Below are 22,067 nucleotides of genomic sequence, written 5' to 3'. Positions count from 1 at the left end.
GAAAGACATCCTAAAGGGCAGAGCCAGCAGCCACAGAGAAGGAGGAGCGAAGGAGTTCTCCCCAGAGAACAAAATTAGAGCCCATGGAAGTTCTTCTCCAACCTCAAGGAAAGGAGCCTTTAATGCCTGTCTCATTGTGGGCAAATGTGTGTGTCACTTCTACTTCTTTCTGAATACCAGTATGCTTTCCTTCCACTAAGCCATCACCGCGTATTGGGTGTGTGTTGGGGAGGGGCATATATATATTGTATTTTTAATCTAAAGCCACAACTCTCTAGACTAGAATGGGCCACATCTGGACTGAATGCAGAGGGCCGTGCATCCCTTGCAGATCCTAGACGTAAGCTGGGTCCCCAGATTGATTGGATGGGCTTTGGGGGACCTTTGGGTTGTCTCCTGTGGATTGCCTATTAAACAAGTATTTGATGGCCAGAATGGGGGGGGGGGTCTATGGCAGAGGCTGATTAATTGCTTATCCAACCACTCATTTTTCTCCTGAGCATGTAGTTAGATGACATGTTCTGTCCTACCCTATGGACAACCATGTCACTGAGTTTTGGATGGATTTTATGGATGCTGTTCCAGAGCTGGCTCATAAAACCTTCTGCACGATCCTCTCTTTTCCTTCATTTGCCAGTTTGGCTTAGAGGATCCAGCAGAGAACTCTGAGGGGACAATGGAGTCTGGTGGAAGGTGTCTGGATGGAATATCAGTGGGAGGCAGAACCCCCTTCCACCCTGCACTGGACAATGACATGAAGGAGAAATAAACCTATACTGTGTTAAGCCCCTGAGATTCTCAAGGCGCATTTTATAACAATTTTCCTACTCTTACAATGGAAATAGATTTAGAGCAATTAAGTCATCTGCCCAAGGTCATGCAACTATCAAGGACTAGAGCAGAAATAAAATTGAGGGATAAGTTCCAAACTTGGGTCTGTAGAAGAATGTGATCAGAAATACTTGGGAACTTTTTCAAAATACAAATTTTTCAGCTCGACTCCAGAAATGCTGCTTCTGTAGTTTTGGGTGGAGAGGAGAGGAGAGGGGCTTGTAAATCAATTTTTACAAGCTCCCTGGGTAATGTTTCCTAAGTGATGCTTAGAAGCACCAAATACAAGCAGTTATTCTAAAACATGTCAGCTGGATTTCTGTGGAGAGATGTCAAATGAGTAGGACAGTCATCTAATTTATTGTCCAATCTGAGACACTTCCGAGAGTGAAAGGGGGAGCTATTAATAATTACGCTGGGAAACCAGGCATAAAACGGGACTTTCCCAGGGAAATAGATACGTAAGAGCCCTTCCACATGAGAGCAGAGTCGGGACAGCTGTGTTCTCTGCTAATAAAAATTCTGGTTCCTGTTAAGAAATTCTCAATTTTTTCTAGAGAGTACTATCTTCCATCTGTGTAGGACAAAGGTAGCCTTCAAACTAGGGGCGAAGCTGAATTTTGGACAAAAGTCCTAAGAGGCAACCCCGGATACTTGGACTAACAAAACTCAAGTGTCAGGGAGTTGGAGAAGTGACACCAGGTACCCACAACTGCTCCCACAGACCCAAGAACCACCAAAGGCTTGAAGAGTAAATCCAAGCAGTAGGAAATGGGGGAATAATTCTGATAGAGACCAATAGAAGCCAAGAAAGAGGTAAAGTATGGAGCCAGGATTCAGGGTGGTGTGCCAGAGGAGCCGTCTTGACTGATTTTCCAAGGAAGCAGGCTCTCTTTTCCAAGGAAGCTGGTACACCTAGAGCGTACAAATGATCCTCCACTCGAGTGTGAAAAGGAAGGGCCAGAGTTTGTCTCATGTTCTCTCTCGGGACCACACGAAAATAATTATGACGTTCTCAAATAATTTGTCAACATGCCGCCACTTACTAGCTGAGCAACCTAGGATCACCTTAATCTCTCTGAGCCTTAGTTTCTGAACAACATAATAGGGATATACATCTCTCTGCCCACTTCATTAAGGGTGACTGGGTGGATCAAACCAAATATGTAAATAGCAGTGTTTCCTAACAGTAATGATTATTGAGATGAAAGATAGCGTCAGTGTTAACAATATTAACAAAAATGTGTAAAGTATAGAATCAGGTAATAAGTTTCCCAAGATACGTGATTACGTTGATCCTTGAAAGAAGTAAGCTAGTGTTCTTGTTTATGTAAGTGCGTGTGTGTATGGGTGTGCATGCGCGCGCCCACACACATGTCCCTTTTACTTCATATATTAATATTTATTGGGGCTGCTTGGTAAAAATGCAGATTCATCCTAAGTTTACTGAATCTCTGGTGGTAGGTCCCAAAAGTCTGGTGGTAGGTCCCAAGTGATTCTTATGCACCATTTTTTAGATGAACTGCTTTAAGCAGTGGGACTCTAGGAATAAGCTTCCCTTGGCTTGGAGCTGACTGGTTATCAAATGTTGTTGTTACTTGACCCGGGAGGAGGAATTAGTCAATCTAACAACCTCTCAACACCTCTCCGAAGCTGATGGAGTTCTCTAGTGGGAGAATGCATTGCTGCGCATGGTGTGATGTCATCAGTATCTTTTCTGATTCAAAGGCCAGTTGTGGGTCATGGCACCTGATTGTTCACAAAGCAATGGGAGGGTAGGAAAGTCTCTTGCCTCCTTTGTGCCAAGAGCAACCTAAAACCAACCACCTGGATGTTTCCATTAATTTCTCCAGGTCTCACTAGAGCTTACAGAGATATGAGTAAAATTCAGGTCCAGAGAATAACTGTTCTTTAAACAAGGTCTGATTCAAGGAAAAGAGAAGCATTAAAAATGCTTCTCACATCTCTCCCTCTGTTAGATGTCAAGAAGCTTTCATTCATTTTGGGTTAATTTTTATTTCATTCATTTAACCAATATTTATCTTTTGTTTGTTATGTGCTACAGACCCTATTGGACAATAGTGAGCAAGATCCTGAAATGGGGTTTGGTGTCTTCAAACATTTAGAGGTAAGGGGAAGGAATTCCCTGTAGCAAGTATCACGAGAAAGAATAATAGACATCTTTAGGTCTTTGGGAAGTGGGAGGTTTGCGTGACAGATAAGCTTGTGGCAGCTGTCAAAGGCAGATCTGGAAGCTGTGAGTTATTAAATAACTTATTGCCAGTTTGAGTTCACAAAAATCATTGCTACGTCTTTGAACTCAAACCACTCTTTGCCCTCTGAGTTTGGAGTTTTCAAATTTAGGCCTGTGGTTTTCAAACTTCAGCATTTACTAGAAGGACCTGCAGAGCGTGTTAAACCACAGACTACTGGACTTGACCTCCAGAGCTTCTAACTCAGCAGGCCTGGGGTGGGACCGAGCATTTGCATTCCTAACAATTTCAAACAAAGGGATGCTGATGCTGCTGGTCTAGGGACCACATTTTGAGAACCACTGAAATGATTAAATGGACAACAGGCAAGTGAGAGCGTTGTTGGTGAGAGAAAGAGATGATTCATTAGCGTGCTCACATGGTGTTTCCTCTGAACTCCTATGGCAATTACTGGCTGCACAATACATCTGGCAATTAATCATGTCTTGCCTTTTAACATGTCTTCTCTTTGCTTGAATGCTATTTACATATTTCTGTTGGGTTTATGCATTAGAACCAGTCAGGAATTGGGGCCAGCAGGGGGACAACTAGTGGGAGAAAGAGGAGAGGGATCCAGGCCCAAAGGGGAGCAGGAAGAGGATAATTAAGCAGACAGAGGATCTGCCTGTGGGAAAGTCGAGTTAGAGCTGGACTTGAGCTAAATCTAAAGATGAAGGAGGAAGAGAATTCGCATGGTGTCCAAAAGATGCAGTGTGGGAAAGGCAGGCAGACACCAGGAAAGTTATAGGGTGACCTCTTAGCTAGCTGAATGATCCAGCTGCCAAGTGAGAAAAAGGGTGGGCGTTGGGGGTTTATGGAGAATATAATATACCCTAAAAAAAGAACCCCAACATTTTTGGGCATTTTCTGTGGTACTGAGGAAGATGCTGTGTGTGTGTTTGTTGAAGACAAAGGGGACTGAGCAGGAGTGTTTAATCCTAGGAGACCAAGTTCATGGACGCAAGTAATTTGGGTGGGTAAGTTCCAGGAAAATGGATCGGGATCAAATGCTTGGGAAAACAGCATTTTAAAACATATCAAACCAAGAGGAATGGAGCTAGAGCCTAAGTCCAAAGGAAAGCCGGGGTGTGGGTCGGTTTGAAAGAAACAGAGTTGGGTTCTTGAGATGGGTGGTCAGAGTTTTGCTTAGACTGCGGCACCCTCCCTTCCATGGGCCATTGGTGAAGGGCAGGGCAGCGTTTCTCACCTGTATCGGGCTGGCGAGCCCATCTGGGGTGCTGGGTGCTAAAGGTCTCAGGGAATTCTTGGGAAGCATGGCAACCATGAGATGTCTTGGATAAAGGGCCGAAGCCCCCAGAGGAACCATCACTTTTGGACTAGAACTACTGTTTTATGTCCAAAAAAACAAACAAAAGAACTTCGGGTGAAAAAGCAATGGTCTCCTCCTCTGCTTCTTTCCACCCACAGCAGACATAAGCTCTTTTCATTGTTTCTATGTTTAGTTTTTTGGGTGCATCCAAACATCTAAACCGTGTGTTTTTACTCCTTTTAATTGAGTTATCCACATGTGTCTATGGACTCCTCAATATGAAAGTTGAATATTAACTCACTAATATTACTCTATATTTTCCCCTGTCTTCCTACCAATATTTGTTTTATTGTTTTTAGTTCTTCTATTGGTTACCTTCAAACTAGACTCTATAATATAGTAAAATTTCTATTTCTTGTTATGTCAGCTTTGTATAGAATCACTTGATTCTCCATTTCATAAAATGGAGATACTTTCTTCTATACTGTTTCTATTATTTTTTCTCTTCCCATTCCATCTCGCATTCTAGCAAATCTTTCTTTTACATTGTGTCAAAAATTGAACATTTACTTTTCTCTTGCAACAGAAACCAAGTCTTCTGTGTGTGTCTGTAGTAGACTCTAAAAGTTTAAAATCAATATCTGTGTCACATTACTGTTCGATGCTATGCTGAGGGCTGTGATTACATACTTTCTGGGAGTCCAGTGATAAGATCCATGGGCTAATTAAAATAAAATATTCCTAGCTTCAAGGTCAAATGGATATTCTTTTTTACATTGTATCAGTTGCTTAAGATGGTTTTGTTTGTCTAATATTTGATCTATGTCTTTCTTGGATAGCTTCCTGTTTTTCCTGGAGTTGCTAACTTTCTGTTCCTTTTCTCATAACTTAGTATATCTTCGAGTTTCTCCAATCTTTAACCCATTTTATCTACTCTACAGCATATTTTTCCAGAGACATGCCTTCTCTCGGAGTCCTTGGTCCAAATTAGACTAGCTTCACAGCTGACATCCAAGAATTCTTCCTCTGCTTTCCTGAGTTGGATCTCTGGATTCCATGTCATCTCATTCTTGGTTTACCTCCTATTTGCTGGTGTCTATCATCAAGTAATATCCTAAGAAGGGATGATGTTTTGTATCTTTGAAAATATTTTAATCTGCCCTCACAGGAGCTTAATAATGTGCTGCGTATAGAGCTCTAGGTTAGAAAACTATTTCGAAGACAAATATTTGAACATCCAGTGTTGCCGCAGAAATTTGATGGCTGACTAATTCTCATTATTTTCTAGATGACTTGTTTTGTTTTCTCTGAAAGCTTTAACATCTCTCTTTTGTCTTTGGTGTCCTGCAACTTCTTAAACAGTTGGAATGGGTGTGGGGTGGGAAAGAGCTCACCTGAAATTGCCTGAAATCATACATCGTCACCAACAGCCGCAGACCGGTGCTGTCTTGCAAGCTGGCGTGGTGACCCAGAAAGTCTGAGAAAATGCATATTTTTACCTGTTCAGGGTGATGAGAAACTGTCACCACTTCATACTTACAACAGTTGCATTAGAATTAGGTCTGTAGTCAACAAACACTTGGGAGAATAAATTAATATGTGTCTTTGTGTCTGTATGTGTGTGAGACAGGGACAGACAGAAAGGATTTAAATACACTTATTTCTTATTGAAGGACCTGTTCTGCTTTTCACTGAAGTGTCTCCTGATTGAGTGAAAATGGGGTCATGTGTAATTAATTGGTCCTCGCCACACCAGCTCCATCTATGTACTGGCAGGCCCCTACCATCAGTTGTAATTTTTTTTTACATTTACTACCTTAAAAATGATACTACTAATATTAAACACATTCTTATTATAAGTAATTTAAATATTATAAATATAAAAAATATTATGGACAGAAATGTGAATATTTTCATTCTTCTCTTCTGACTCATCTATTTAGTGGGGAGAACGTCAATATTTTGATGAACATCCTTCTGATCTGTTTTAAAGACTTTGTGGGCCATGTGTGTGTGTGTGTGTGTGTGTGTGTGTGTGTGTGTGTGTATACACATGGCCCACAAAGTTTTGTTTGTTATTTGATTGTTTTACCCATACATGATCATAACATACAGACTGACCATCCTTCAGCTTGCTTTTTCAGTTAATATATCTTGTAGAGTGTTGCACATCACCGCATGTAGCTCTGCCTCCTTCTCATGGCTGCTAGTATTTTATATTATGGATACAATACATATTGTAGCACCCTATCTAACCAATAGTGAACATCTTTGTATATTCATCTTTGTGAACATTTCTAAATGTTACTTTAGGATGGGAAAATTGCTGAGTCAGAGGGTGTATGCATTTTTCAAAACTATTCTTTCCGATTGACTCCTTCCCACATTTTACATTATCCATCAGTTTCTGGTTAAACATTTGATATTTTCAGTTGTCTTTAACCTAGTGGTTCAGAATGTAGACTGTACGCAAGACTGGTTTTGTGCTCAAAACCTGCCCCATTACTTAGAGCAGTGTGCCCTTGGGCAAGATAATTAACCCCTCTGTAGCTCAGCTTCCACAAGTGGAAAGCGCGAACAGGGCCTGCATCATCAGGGCGTGCTGAAAGATGCAGTAAGATTGTTCCTGCACAGTGCTTAAACTAGTTCCTGGCCCTTAGTACTCGATAAATGTTGACTATTATTATTAGTTTTTAGGTGTGAGGGCCAATAAATAATGTCACATAACCCCCTAACCTCTGAACTAATTAGTATACAGTATATTCAAGGAGTAAAACAGATGATCAAAATATCACCTTTGTTACTGATAATGTGTTACTGTAGTGTGTGCTTTATATTTCTGGGCAAGTGACTTCCTTATGCAGAATCCCAGAAGTAGAGGGACTTATCTCTACCCACAGGTGGCAATGAAGTGGGACAGGCTTGTCCCTGTAGGATTTATGGTAGAGAGAGCTGACCACATGCTTCTGTGCTCAGCAGACCTCTCTTCTCTCTCATGCAGTATAGCAATTGTTGTAAATATAATTCATTTGGCGATTAATCCCATGCAACTCAGTGCGACCATAGTAGAGGTCATACGATGTCCGTGCCCCACTATATCCCATCAGCACAATGGCCATTTCTGGGCACACTGTTCACACTAATGACACACTGGTATGCTTTCATTTCCAAAAGCCAGTACCTACACCAGCACCTACCACTGCACCTACACCTACACCAACACCTACACCTCCCGGTAGGAAGGCTGCTCCCAAGCAGCTGTAACCCACATTGCCTGCCAGTACAGACAGCAGGAAGCACCTGGAAACTGGTAAGTCCTCTCAAACTTTCTCCCCCTGCCAAGTGACTCATAACCTGTGACTGCTGAGTATAAGTACGCCAGCTCCTTGCCCTTGACCGGACACTGTCTTCAAAGCTCATCTGCAACACCGAGCCAGAGTTTCCCTGTGTGGGCCTTCCCTTCCTCGCCCCACTTTCCCATGCCCCAAATCACTTTCACACACATCTGCATCTGGGGAGCCCTACCTAAGACAGAAACCTACTCTATTAAAGTCTAGGCTGTTCATATTTTTTTCTTATCTTCAGTTGTTTTCCAATGTTCAATTGTTTCAGTAAAGGGACCCGCAGGGATCTGAGCAGAGTGTGGAGAGTACAGTCCTGGCACTTTTGTGTCCTCTTGGGGGACAGTTTTACACATAATAAGGACTAAACGAAACTATTTTTATTGCTTTCTCAACGTCATACAGTCTCAAATTAGATGAAAACATGAGGTGTTTGGAGAACATGCATACTTATCATGCAAAGAATGTTATACACAGTCATTAGAATTTTAAAGGTTTTTTTCTGAATTCAAAACTAAATTATACACATTTATAAAGATCTCAGAGAAAATTCAGGGTGATGTGAATGTTGTATGAAGTTGTTATATGGGATTCAACAACTTATTACCTGCTCTTAAAGACATTTTAATGTTGAAGTTGCTTTTAAGAATTAGTAACTAGTGAATAATTGAAATGTTGTCAGAGTGTATATAGAACCAATTAGTTTGGTTGCAGATAAAAGTTCCTAAGAAATTCATGACTTCCAACAAGGGAAATTAATATGATTTTATTTGCATGCTAAAAAAAGTTCAGGTGGGTATCAAAATGTGCCTTTTCTAGAATATAGTAATTTAACTTTCATGTCCAAACTGAAGTGTGATACTAACATAAATGAATCCAATAATGGATATGCAGGAAATAATGGCATAATTGTAATACCTGACATTTGTACGTGCTTTATTACTTTTTAAATAAATTTTACAGCTTTTTTACCCAGATCGCTAGACCTAGAAACTTTGTAACAGTTTATACAGGCTATAGTTTTCTTTAAATGGATTGATGGATGAATTTCAAATTATCAATTAACATTTTTATACCAAACTAAAGGCCCGATGCACGAAGATTTGTGTAAGAATGGGCCTTCCTTCCCCTGGCTGACGGCTCTGGCCAGAGCCGCTTTTCTGCCTTCCCACTCTGCCCAGAGGCCCTGAGCGGCTGGGGTGGTGTGGAATGCCTGCGTCCCACCCCGCCCCCCAGCCACTCAGGCCTGTGTATGCAAATTAACCTGCCATATTTATTGGGTTAATTTGCATACTCCTGATTGGCTGGTGGGCGTTGCGAAGGTATAGTCAATTAGCATGTTTCTCTTTTATTAGTGTAGATTAACTGGTTATTTGGCCAAACCAACTGGCTTGACCCATTGTCCTGGTGACAAGCAGATACTTCCTGAGACAATGTGCGTCAATGTATGCCTCACTTTAGCCAGGCTCAGCCAAGGTGAATTCAATATTCATTCATTTAAGTGGATGACTTCAGTCGCTTAAGTGGACTCTGTGCTTGGTCACCCGATGGACTGTGTGGTAGTTTGATTCGGATTTTGCTGTTGAGATAGAGCGAGAGTCTTTGTCACCCATGTCATGATCTTTCAGGCATGGCAGGAAGTTGTTTCTACATTGCTTTAACCATCACTGAAGGAAAAGAGATCTCAGATGCTATTATAACGAGTGAGCTGTGTTGACTATACATGATTGGTCCATGTACACACACAATCCTAAATAATAATAACATCTCTCATATGGAATACTAACTCAAGGGCCAAGCATGAATCAACTCAGTACTTTTCATGTATTAATCCAGTGAATCCTTAAAATGACTCTATGAAGTAAATACCCTTTTTATCCCAACTTTACAGATGGGGAGACCAAAACACACAGAAGCAATTTATCTCAAATCACATAGCCAGTAAGTGGCAGAGTCAGGGTGTAGACCACTTGTGGTATCATTTCTCTGTAAATACTCACCTCAACATCTCAAAGTGAACTGGCCATCACATGATCACCTCAGGCTTTGCGGATCCCTATGCACTCTAGTAGAATAAAGCTACATGGTCTAAGTACTAGAGCCAGTGCTTCATTTTACTCCACATGTGTAGCCACAGCTTTATATTCCAGGTGCTGAGTTATTTGTCTTTTCTGTGCTGTGCAGTGGGACCCACCTTCTAGGAATCCTGCCATCAGAAGGATCTTTTCTATGAGGGAAGTCACAGCCTTAGGAGGGAAAGTCTGACTTTTTGGGGCTCTTCCCATAAATGCCACTGATGCTGACTCCTATTGCTTGAAGAACTGAAGGTCAAGACCATGTCCTGTACCATTCATTGAGTTTCTCTTACACCTCTGCTAATAAATCAGTTGTTGTTGTTTTTTTGCACTTAGGACTGCATTTTGCTGTTATAGGAATTACCTTTGAATGACTTTGAGTAATTCATCCCCTGGAAAGTTAGTTTCCTTACCTATGAAATGGATGTAGAAATGTAGACCTCTGAATGTTATGGCAAAAACAAACCTTTGATGAACAGATATCTAATGGTTTTCATACGTTTTTAGATATGAATTGCATTCCATAGCTGACTGATGATAAAGAATTTCAACAAATGCCCTTAGGAATGGAAATACTATTTCCCCCCTCTTATATAGTTTCTTATCTTAACAGCGAATCTCCTGGCTTTGATCATTGTAATAAATTCATCTTCAGTTGAGCATATTGCATTTTCATGCAGTGTTTTTGATAGTGCCCATTCATGTTTTCGATAGCAATACATATTGTGGAATTTCAGGTAAAAAGAACTCTGAAATATCTTCTCTCTGCCCTTCCCTCTCGCTGGGGTGTTACCATAAGGCCAAGAAGTTTTGGTTAACTTGTTCATGGATTTATCAAAAACATTGTCCACATAGGAGGTGCTCAAGAATTATCAGTTGCATAAATGAATCTATACATGTACGTATCCAAGTTTTAGGAATGAATCATTTTAACTATTAGCCTTTGTAATCACAGGATTCTGTTAGAATCCCTCAGTTTACCAATTGTGTGATCCAGGGCAAATTCTGTCTCTTTGAAATGTAACTTCCTCATTTGAAAGTTGGGGGTGGGATCTAATTCACAAGATAGGCATGAGGATGAGTAGGTCACATGGGCAAGGTCATGTGGCCTGCCTCGAGCGCCAGTGAAGTTCCAGCCCCTGGGAGTGCTGTTAGCTCTTGTCTATCTGTGATCTCCAAGCACCACTTAGTCATTTACGTGAACAGGCAGGTAAAGTGTTATCCTCATTCTGCCAATGGGGAATGGTGGTGACAAGAGGCACCACTGGCTAGCTCTTTAGCTGCATTTTCAGCTCGCTTTCCTCATGCTCCAGGATGCCTAGGGATGACTTGCAATTGAGAAGATTCTTGGAGAGCTGGAAGGGGGTGACTATGTAAAACCTCTCTACCAGTTCCTATGGTCTTTGTAGTAACCTCCAGTGGTGAGGGAGGAAACACATGTTATCAGCCCATGGCTGGAGCTCTACCCATCTGGCAGGGGTGCAGGACCGAGCGGATGGGAAGACACGATAGGAAAGCAGGTGACGACATGCTTGATGACTTTAGGACGTTATTTATAGCCCACTGCATTGGCCACAGCAATTTCCATTGCAGCTTTCCTCTGGAATTCCTCAGGCTGGGGAACAGCAGCTTCAAAGTCTCCTTTCTTAAAACTGAGCTGGCCTTTTGCTGACTGTGTTTGGCAGGTTGGGGTAGTGGCTGGGTGGTTGCCTCTGGATAAGCATCTCCACGTGGCGGCGTGGGCTTGCGTGGCCTTCCTGCTCCTGCTGGAGGGGATGCTGGGCTTAGAGGAGGCTGCAGGGAGGATTTGCTCTTATGTTTGCAATGTCCTTCAGTCCCAGCCCCAGCCAAGAGAAGCACCTATGTGTTGTTTGTTACACTCCACTGGAGTGAGTGGTGCTGGGGAGGGGAGTGCCTAGAGACAGATAACAGGAAACTTTGGCTGATGTTTTCAAGGAAAGGCGGCTTTGCCAGCATTATTCTCGCACTAGCAGCAAGACTGCAGAGAAAGAGCAAACTGGTGACGAGTCTTGGCAGCACACTTTCCATCGCTCCGTTCTTGCAAAATACGGCTGTAGATGCCAGTGTCGGTGGGGAACTCTTAACCATCCTTTCGGTGCCATTAATGCTCCATTACTGTATCAGCCGTGCAGCCATCTGTTTAAGAGGCTCCTGTTTTCCATTGAGAGCCATCTCCAACATGATGCTGGAAGAACACAGTGAATAAAAACGTTCCTGCTTGTGACCAAGGCAGCGAGGGTGACTTGATTCTTCCATTCTGTCGTGACTCAGGTGGACTTGGCCACAAATGGCACCTCATGAGCAGAGTGATGAGTTGGTGGAGGAAGGCAGGACCAGACAGGACCCAGAGTGGAGAGAGGTCAGCCAGCCACATGGAGATGGGGAGACCCGTATGGAGGGTGAAGAAGAAAAGAGAAGAGCACACAGGTGCCTGCCCACATCTAGTGTGAGATGTGTGGGCAGGAATTCATATCAGCAGGGACCTGACCCACAGATGAGGTGAGGGAGTCAGAGCTCAGGCCATGAGGTTCTGGACATTCATGTCCTTTGCGACAGAAGCCCAGACAGAAGCTAGGGGTAGGAGCCGAAGTGTTACAGGCGGAAATGATGTCAGGACCCCAGTCAAGAAGACGGGCTTTGGGCAGGATTCAAAACCCAGTGCCAGGCAGAGCGGGGCCATGGGCTCTGTGAGGCAGAGTCTGCCTTTCTTTGGTCTCCATCTGTATGTGGATGCCAAGGACAGTGCCCTATAAGAACATGCATCTACTGAGTATTTGTTGAATGAAGAAATAGAAGAAAGCAAAGCAAAAGCCCAGCTGAGCCATCCACCTGGGCTGGCTGGGCAGACAGGTGGGGGTTAAGTAGGTGTGCAGGTGCTTACTTAGGACAACAATAGGTCTGAGAACCAATGAAGCCCAAACCTCACCCGTGGATGGACCGAGTTTGACTATCTCGCCCATGACGTGACGGACTTGGGAACTGCCAGGGGCAAGGCCTTTGGTTAGAGGAGGGCTCCTGTGACCCCATCCCCCAAGGCTGACTTCTGCAGGGGAGCCCCAGGTGGTTTCCGGAAGCAGGTTTCCTTCCCTTGTCATGGAGGACTCAGGCACTCAGGTTACACACATACAACCTGACAGATTTGGAGATTTTGAAAGCTGGAGGGCATTTTGCGGGCCCTTTATTTTTTTGTTTTTGAATATATTTGTATTGATTTCAGAGAGGAAGGGAGGGAGAGAGAGAGAGAAACACCAGTGATGAGAGAGAATCATGGACCAGCTGCCTCCTGCACGCCCCCTACTGGGGATCGAGCCCACAACCTGGGCATGTGCCCTGACCAGAAATCGAACTGTGACCTCCTAGTTCATAGGTTGATGCTCAACCACTGACCAACACCAGCTGGGCTTTGCAGGCCCTTTAATCCACCTTCCTGGTTATGCAGTCAAGGAAACTGGGACTGAAAGGAGATTAATACTTGTTTGGCCAGAGTCCAAAATAGTTTCTCTGTTATTCTGTTTGTTCATCTTCACATGGCTTTTGTTTTGTTTTGTGCCCCTACTAGATTGTAAGCTCCCCGAGGAAGCAATTATTATAACATCACCATCTCAAGTACACATAATTTTATACACAAGGAGTCTCAAATACAGCTGTTGGCTAACTGACAAAATGAGGAGCAAATAAATAAAATAATGTCTTTTTTTTGAAGGGCAAGTAAGTTGTTTTGAAATCTCAATTCCCAGGGTAGCTGCTCATCTACTCATGCATGCCCAGTGTTTAGGGTTCAGGAATCTTTCAGAGGTTGTATTTCAGGCACCACCTCCTCTGCTCCAGGGTCTGGTAATGGAAGCAGAGATGATCCTGGGGGTTATTATCTCTCAAGACCCAGATTCAAGCCCAGGCAGGAAGGGCCCTTGTGTCTTATATGACAGGGGCCATAAACCAGAAAAATCCCAGTTCTTTTAAAGGGGAAACTTCATGTTTTGAATCTGTTCAAGTCGTTCACACTATGCTGCAGATAACTTATAAGACAGCACTCCCATTTAGGGCTAATTGAATTTATTTTTCTTTGAAACGGTATTAAAACAGCTGAAAATGCAGAGGTAACCTAAACAAAAGAATCATGAAACTGTATTTGAGAATATATATTTTAATGGTCAAAATTTTAGAAAGAAAACACAAAGACAGACCCTATAGGAATTCAGAAGTGGGGGAGACCCTGACGGGCTAAGAAATCTGGGGAGCTCCATCGAAGAGGAGCTAGGTTGAGGAGGAAAGGGTAATGTTGCCTTCGCTCACTTTTTTTTACTTGTAGAGTTATTTGGATTTTAACTGTGGTCAAAAGACAGGAATGACTCTAATTATGGGGTTTGAGGCCTGAATGAGTTCATGGCCAGGGTGTTTGAAGAGTTGAGAGACTTTCTAGGTACACACCTAGAAGTAAAAACGGCCCTGAGGAAGCAAACCCTGGTCTGAAGAGGCTCTGGGAAGCTGGAGGACGGCCGAGGCAAATTCCAGAAGCCAGGTCAGTGGAGAACTGCTCCCTTCCCAGTATCGTAGACTAATGCAGTTCCCAGTATAGTAAACTGCTGTCCCACGCCCCAGAGCCCAGGACATGGGGCAAAAGACAGCCCTGGCCCCCCCTGCTAGTGGGCCTTTCCATGGGACAGTCACAGTTCAGAACTAGTGTTGCTGATTGCTGTAAACAATAAAAAGTGACTCCATGAAAGGTACCGTGCCAGGAGGCCGAGACCTCTGCTAGGAAACATGTCTGAAGTCTGGAGGGGTACGTAGGGGCGCGTAAACGCCATGGTTGATTTTTGACTTCCCCATTGATGGAACAGAATCAGAGGACAGTGTTTTTGTGGTGTCAGGCAATATTCCTATTCAGGCTGGGTGTCACCTGACAGGCCCAGGTGAGTAATGGCCTGGGCAGTGTGTTCCCCAGGGCTCAGTGTTAATTACACCAGCATCAGCCTTTCACACTTGTCCTGGATGGCTGTTCCTTCCAGCTGCCTCTCCATTGTTCTACCTTTCCCTTAATTGCAGCATTCAGGTGACTACTGTTTCTCACATTAACTCATTGCCATGGTTTCCATTCGGTGTGAGATGATGTCACCCTCGATGAGGAATAGAGCTCCTTTTACTGGGTTACAGCCGCTGACAGCTCCCTTTTTACCTCTCTACAATACAGCTAACGCTCACAGCAATCAGCTCTCTTTTACGGGGTTCTGCCTTCCCCTGGATATGTGATTTCCAGTGGATCCCTGGGCAGGGGCTCAGCAGAAATGAAAACTGGGTAAGAGTTAGCAGGGATGGATCAGAGGGTATTATGCTAAGTGAAGTAAGTCAGACAGAAAAAGACAAATGCCATGACTGGGGGAGGTGAACACACACTACAGTGTACAGACAATGTGTTGTAGAATTGTGCACCTGAAACCTGTGTAATTTTGTTACCCAGTGTCACCCAATAAATTCAATTAAAAATAATAATAGAAAGACAAATGCCAGATGATTTCACTTCTGTGTGGAACCTAAAGAACAATATAAACAAACAAAACAGAAACAGACTCATAGATACAGAGAATAGACTCATGGTTGCCAGGGGGAGGAGAGCTGGGAGCCTGGATGACAAAGGTGAAGGGATTGAGAAGTCCAGATTGGTAATTACAAAATAGTCCCAGGAATGTAAAGTACAGTGTAGGGAATATTATTAATAATATTGCAATAATGATGTATCGTGCTAGGTGGTGACTGGAGATATCAGGGGGAACACTTTGTAACTGAAACTAATACAAAATAATATTGAATATAAACTGTAATTAAAAATAAAAAAGTTAAAGAAAGAAGGCAGGATATAAATGTAAAAGAAAGCTGGGGTATGCAGGATCTGTAGCTGGCAGCCAGGGGCGGGCTCAGATCATAGAAACAGCCTCAGGCACAGGCAGGGAGAACAACTGATAGATGATAAATTCTACATCTTTTAAATGTTTTCTTACACAAATAGGAAACTTTAAAATAAAGGTAAGTAAAGAGACATCAAACTATCTATTGCCCGGTCGATGTGGCTCAGTGGTTGAGCCAGGGGTGGGCAAACTTTTTGACTCGAGGGCCACAATGGGTTCTTAAACTGGACCGGAGGGCCGGAACAAAAGCATGGATGGAGTGTTTGTGTGAACTAATATAAATTCAAAGTAAAGGAGCGGAGCGGAGAGCAAGAGATCCCTCCGCTCTTTCGGCTCCGCGGGCCGGATAGAACAGCCAAACGGGCCGGATCCGGCCCGCGGGCCGTAGTTTGCCCACGGCTGGATAGACCCATGAATAAGGAGGTCACGGTTCCATTCTGGTCAGGGCACATGTCAGGTTTGTGAACTCAGTCCCCAGTAGGGGGCGTGCAGGAGGCAGTTGATCAATGATTCTCTCTCATTGATGTTTCTATCTATCCATCCCCCTTCCTCTCTGAAGTCAATAAAAATATTTTTTTCTTTAAAAAGAAAAAAAGCTGCCTTATTCACAGATGCTGCTTCCAACTCTCTTCTCTGTCTTTGAGACATTCTGATGACTTCTCTGTCTCTAAATTTCTTTTCTTTGGGATCTTTTTCTCTGCACTCATTGACTTTCTCATAGTTTCTCCCACCTTTTTATCACATCAGCACAACATTTTCACAAGAAGCCAAATATAAAACATAGAATAGTCTTTAGAAGATCTGACAAGGGAAAGGTTTAACATTTTTGTCCCTTTCATAAAATGGTCACAACAAAACTTAGAAAAATGAAATATTTAAAAAGGAAACATAAAATGTTATTTTATGTTAATATAAAATGTGACATCAAAAAAGTGCACCTTCAGTGAAAACAGTATTTTTGTGTCTTTTATTGTTTTCTCATAGATTGTCTTAATTGTAGGAATGATGTTGAATCAAAATCCAAACATTAAATGTAGCATTGAATCTCTATTTTCCTTTTATCCAAAAATCCTTGTTGTACATGTGTGTTATAGAGAAAAAGCCCAAATTTCATATTTTGAAAAATCTTGGTACTCTTGACTTAGATTATTCCAGAATAATTCATTGTTTTACTTTGGACAGCTTGCTTCCAGGCATTTTTAGAAAGCAGAAGTTGTGACCATTTTGATGGGTTCTAGCTTTTGATTATTTGATTGTGGAACAGTTGGACAATCTCAAGACTCTTTTTAGCCACAGATCGGTGGAGAATGAGTTTGTATAGTATAAATATTTAATATATAAGAAACATTAAATATTAATTTATGTTGAAATTGTAAGACAAAATGCATAACATATAGTAGCAGCATTGAATAAGTGATAGGGATCAACCTGAAATCAATGCTGCTTCTGCAATGTAGACAAGGTAAGCATTCTGCATTCTTACATCAAGTAAGAATCAAGAAAGGTCTTCTTGGATATGGTGGATGATATTTGGGGTCATTATATTAAAGTATATTTTGCATTTCTCTTTCTAAGAACATATAAATGAAAAACAATCACTAGCATTGGCCCAATTTACCTTGTTTTCTAGAGCATCAGTTAATGCCTTGAGACACAACAGTGTTTCAGGTCAACTCTAAGATGTCAAAGAACCCTAATGCCTGATATTCACACTCTTGTGTAATCCCCTTTCCTGGAGTGTGGGTAGAATTTGTGAATTACTCCTAACCAACACTGATCGCAAAGGGGATGGGACGTCACTTCTATGATTAGGTTATGAAAGATAGTGAATTCTACCTTGTCAGCAGACTCTCTTACTTGCTGGCTTTAATGAAGAAAGCTACCAGAAATTGAATCCTGCCTTAACCAGTTTGGCTCAGTGGATAGAGCGTTGGCTTATGGACTGAAAGGTCCCAGGTTTGATTCTGGTCAAGGGGATGTACCTTGGTTGCGGGCACATCCCCAGTAGGAGGTGTGCAGGAGGCAGCTGATTAATATTTCTCTCTCATGATGTTTCTAACTCTCTCCCTTCCTCTCTGTAAAAAATCAATAAAGTATATTAAAAAAAAAAAAAAGAAATTGAATCCTATCAACATCCACGTGAGCTAGGAAGCAGATCCTTCCCCAGTTGAGTGTTCATATAAGACCCCAGCAATAGCAGACCTCTCAGTCAATGTCAGTGTGAGAGATTCAGAACCAGAGGACCCAGGCCAACTGTGCCTGAATTCAGCCCATAGAAACCGTAATATAGTAGATGTATGTCCCCTTTGCATAGAGTGTACCTTTATCTCATACTAGAGGCCCGGTGCATGAAATTCATGCACAGGTAGGGTCCCTAGGCTGGGCTGGCAATCAGGGCCAATCTGTGGGGCAACCCGCAAAGAGATCTGGGGGCCCCCTCTGGCACCTGCCTTGGCTGGCCTGGGGCCTGCAGGCTGGGGGCAGCTCCTGCGTTGAGCATCTGCCCCCTGGTGGTCAGTGCACATCACGGTGGTCATTGCACTGTTTGGTCAATTTGCATATTAGGCTTTTATTATATATATAGGATGTAGGATGGCATCATAGGAACACACCGTGGACACCTGCCCTAATGTAACCCACCAGGGCATCACATGACAGGTAGGCATACTCTGTTCCTACCTGAGCTATCACTGAGGCAACTGATATATTTAAAATTGTGTTCTTGTTTGGTTCTTCACTTTGAACTTTTTGTAGAACTTTTCATGACATGCTAGTTTTAACCCTAAAGATTTTTTTCCTGCATCGCCTAAGAAGCATAAGAACTTCCTTATAGAATACCAATAATGTAAATTCGGATTTTTTATTTTGAGAAGGAAATCTCAATCTTCCCCCCGCCCCTCTTTCTTCCCCTCCTTGGAGTAGAGGGATAAAGGAGTAGGAAGGTCAGGCTTCTCTGCCTAGTTCTTTGTCACAAGCCCCATCACTATATTAAAAGAGCTTGATATGTACATAAAAACTCAGGTAATAATGACCATGATAAATGTAAGTGAAGTGCAAAGGGAAGATGCTGACAGACCTACCCAGGGTAAAATAATATCCTGTATTTCTACAGCTCACATCCGTGATATGCTAAGTTGTCAATAAGTATTAGCAGATTTCCTTGACCTTCTAAGGTGATGAATAACTAATTGGAAAAACCCGCATTTGTGGTAGAGGCTACATAAAGAGCCTGCCTTCTCTGTCAAGTCACTTACTTGCTTTTTAAAAAATTATTTTACAGAGAAAGAGGAAGGAAGAGAGGGAAAGAGAGAGAGAGACAGAAACAGAGACATTGATTTGTTGTTCCACTTACTTATGCATTCATTGGTTTATTCTTACATGTGCCCTGACTGAAGATCTAACCTGCAACCTTGGCATATCAGGATGATGCTCCAACCAATCGAGCTACCTGGCCAGGGCATGTATTTGCTTTTTTGTTGTTAATCCTCATCCAAGGATATCTTTCCATTGATTTTTACAGAGAGTGGAAGGGAGGGGGAGAGACAGAGAGAGAGAAACATTGATTTGAGAGAGACACATCGATTGGTTGCTTCTTGCACACACCCCAACCGGGGCCAGGGATTGAGTCTACTATCCAAGTACATGCCCTTGACTGGAATGGACCCTCAGCCTGTGGGCTGACGCTCTATCCACTGAGCCAAACCGGCTAGGGCTACATTTGCTTTTTAAGAGTGACATTTTTAACAACTTTCCCACCTTAACGATCTGGTTCCTAGTTCATCTCTGGTTGGGAGGAGAGGAGATGATGCCACATGGTGAGGCCATATTTTGGGGACACGGTCTTTAGATGCCCTTAATGTTAATCCTTCTCACAAGACTGCCTCTGTTTTTGGCTAATATCTGCACTATAGAGCCCTTTTATCTTGCTGCACTGTGATATAAAATGTGGTTCTACATGATCATAAAATTGGTTTAGATGCACTTATTTCAAGACTAGTTAATGGCCATTTATTATTTAACAATGCCTCTAAGGTCATTGGCAGCCAGGGAGGAGAGGCTAACTTCTCTATCCTCTGTACTTCACTGAGAAACACATGTTCATTACTGAAAATATCCGATAATGGCTTTGGCTTATTTGTTAATTTAGGGGTTTATTGCATGGTAAAACAGGGCTGCGTGTATTTGGCTACCTTAATTGCTACCAAAGAGTCTTTTAAGGAGAACTACTTTGCTCTCATTACAGCCCTTGTTTCTGAAAGGTTGTAAGCTGCTACTTAGAGGTGTTCCCAGACTTTCCCCACATGAATTCATCTTTCGAGCCTCCCTCCTCAAGGCTCTCATCCAGCGCAGGCCGAGGCCGCTATTACACAACCAGCCAGCTTTCTCCTATTCACTAGTGACCTCCCGGATGTCTCCATCTATCGCTTCGATTCCAGCCTGTCGAAAGGCACTGCCGGGAAAATCGATAACAGTTGCTTCAGCATCTCCCTGATCCTTTATCCCAGGATAGCAGCTGACTCGCCTTCCAATTGACAGCAGTGCAGCCCGCCCATCCGTCATGAGGTCCCAGCAACTGGCCTTCAGACGGCTGCTGGGTCAGGGCAGCCCCATTTTCTCTGGTGTGGCCTTTGTGCTGGAGGCAGACAGGAAGGTGGCCTCGGATGCAGTGACATCAATGGGGCTGGAAGGTCTCTTGGAGTTTGTGTAGGCTGTCTTCATCCTCAGCATTCATCTTCCCATGGTACCTCGACACTGAAATCTTTCTCTCTTCTGCCTGCAGACGTGGGGCATGCAAACACAGACCTCACCCAAAACACAGACTGTTAGAACAAGGAGGGACCTAAAAGGACATTTATCCCCAACCTACCCCACCCCCCGGGAGAAACGGAGAGAAGTGACACCAGGTCTGTTTGTGTGGCAAGGCACTGGGCGCTGGGCACCAGGCTAGGGGACATGGTTTTGGCCTTCTGCAGCTCCCAGCCTGGTAAACAGACAAGCCAATCAGCCCCTCTTCTGACCAGGGCATTAAGTGCTATTCTGGAAGCTTTCCAGGGGCACTGAGAGCACAGAGGAGGCCACTGAAATTGACTGTGTAGCCTGGCTGGCGTGGCTCAGCAATTGAAGGTCGACCATGCATCAAGGGGTCACAGGTTTGATTCCCAGTCGGGGCACATGCCCAGGTTATGGGCTCAGTCCCCAGTAGGGGGCATGCAGGAGGCAGCTGATCAATGATTCTCTCTCATTATTAATGTTACTGTCTCTCTCCCTCTCCCTTCCTCTCTCTGAAACCAATAAAAAACAAACAAAAACATTTTTAAAAAAGACTGTGCTAGGACCTGAAAGGAAGCAAGTCGCAGGCCAAATAACACAGTACAACAAGCATGTACATGAGGATATTAATTTCTACGGTGACTTCCAAGCCTTTGTTCTCAGTCCGTGCTTCCGGATAAGTATTTATCTGAGTGCACTCAGAGCCTATCTCCCCACATTCACCAGGGGAACGTGTGACCTGCAGATCTCTAATAAGCAGGCTCTATGGACGGGCTGGGAATCTGTATTTGAATTCCCTGCCTAGGTGATTCTTGTCTACACTCAAGTCTGAGCACTAAATCTCTAGGTCAGTGGTGTCATCCCTTTTTGGCTCCAGCCAGGTATGAAATACATTTTAAATATATTTTTATTGACTTCAGAGAGGAAGAGAGGAGAGGGGGATAGAAACATCAGTGATGCGAAAGAATCATTGATCGGCTGCCTTCTGCACGTTCCTAGTGGGGCTCAAGCCTACAACCCAGGCATGTGTCCTGACCAGGAATCAAACCATGACCTCCTGGTTCATAGGTAGATGCTCAACCACTGAGCAACACCAGCCGGGCTGAAATACATTTTACATCAAGACCCTGTACTCACACACGACTAAAATGTCATGAAATTATACTTGCCCTGATTGCCTTTGAGGCACCGGGGGTCATTTCCTTCCGTTCTAATTTGTTTTTAATGCCCACCGTGACTCATGGCACAGATCACAACTGGTGATTTGGAAAACACAGTGTCTGGATGAAGAGGAAATGTTGCATGAGGCTTGAATCTCACATTGGAGACCCCAAGGTAGAAAGAGAGCTCCTCTTCCATAATGATTGCTTAAATTAGAGGTTTTAAACTTTTATATGCAACTCTTGAAAGTCTGATGGGAACAAAAGCCCCATTTTACAGAAAAATTCACATGCACACAGGCCATCTCATCTTTTCAGGGAGCTCCTGGGTGTCCCTCTTTCTCAGACTTCAGTAAGGTAGCCCTGAATTGACTTGTAGCTCTATGCAGAAACAAGAATAAAGAGTGGGCGAACCCCATCATTCTAGCATGGGGGGCGGGGCTTGAA

The sequence above is a fragment of the Plecotus auritus genome (genome assembly GCF_963455305.1).
Source record: "Plecotus auritus genome assembly, chromosome: 14".
Lineage (NCBI taxonomy): Eukaryota > Metazoa > Chordata > Mammalia > Chiroptera > Vespertilionidae > Plecotus > Plecotus auritus.
The sequence above is the reverse complement of the archived record's forward strand: the minus strand, read 5'-3'. Positions refer to the sequence as shown.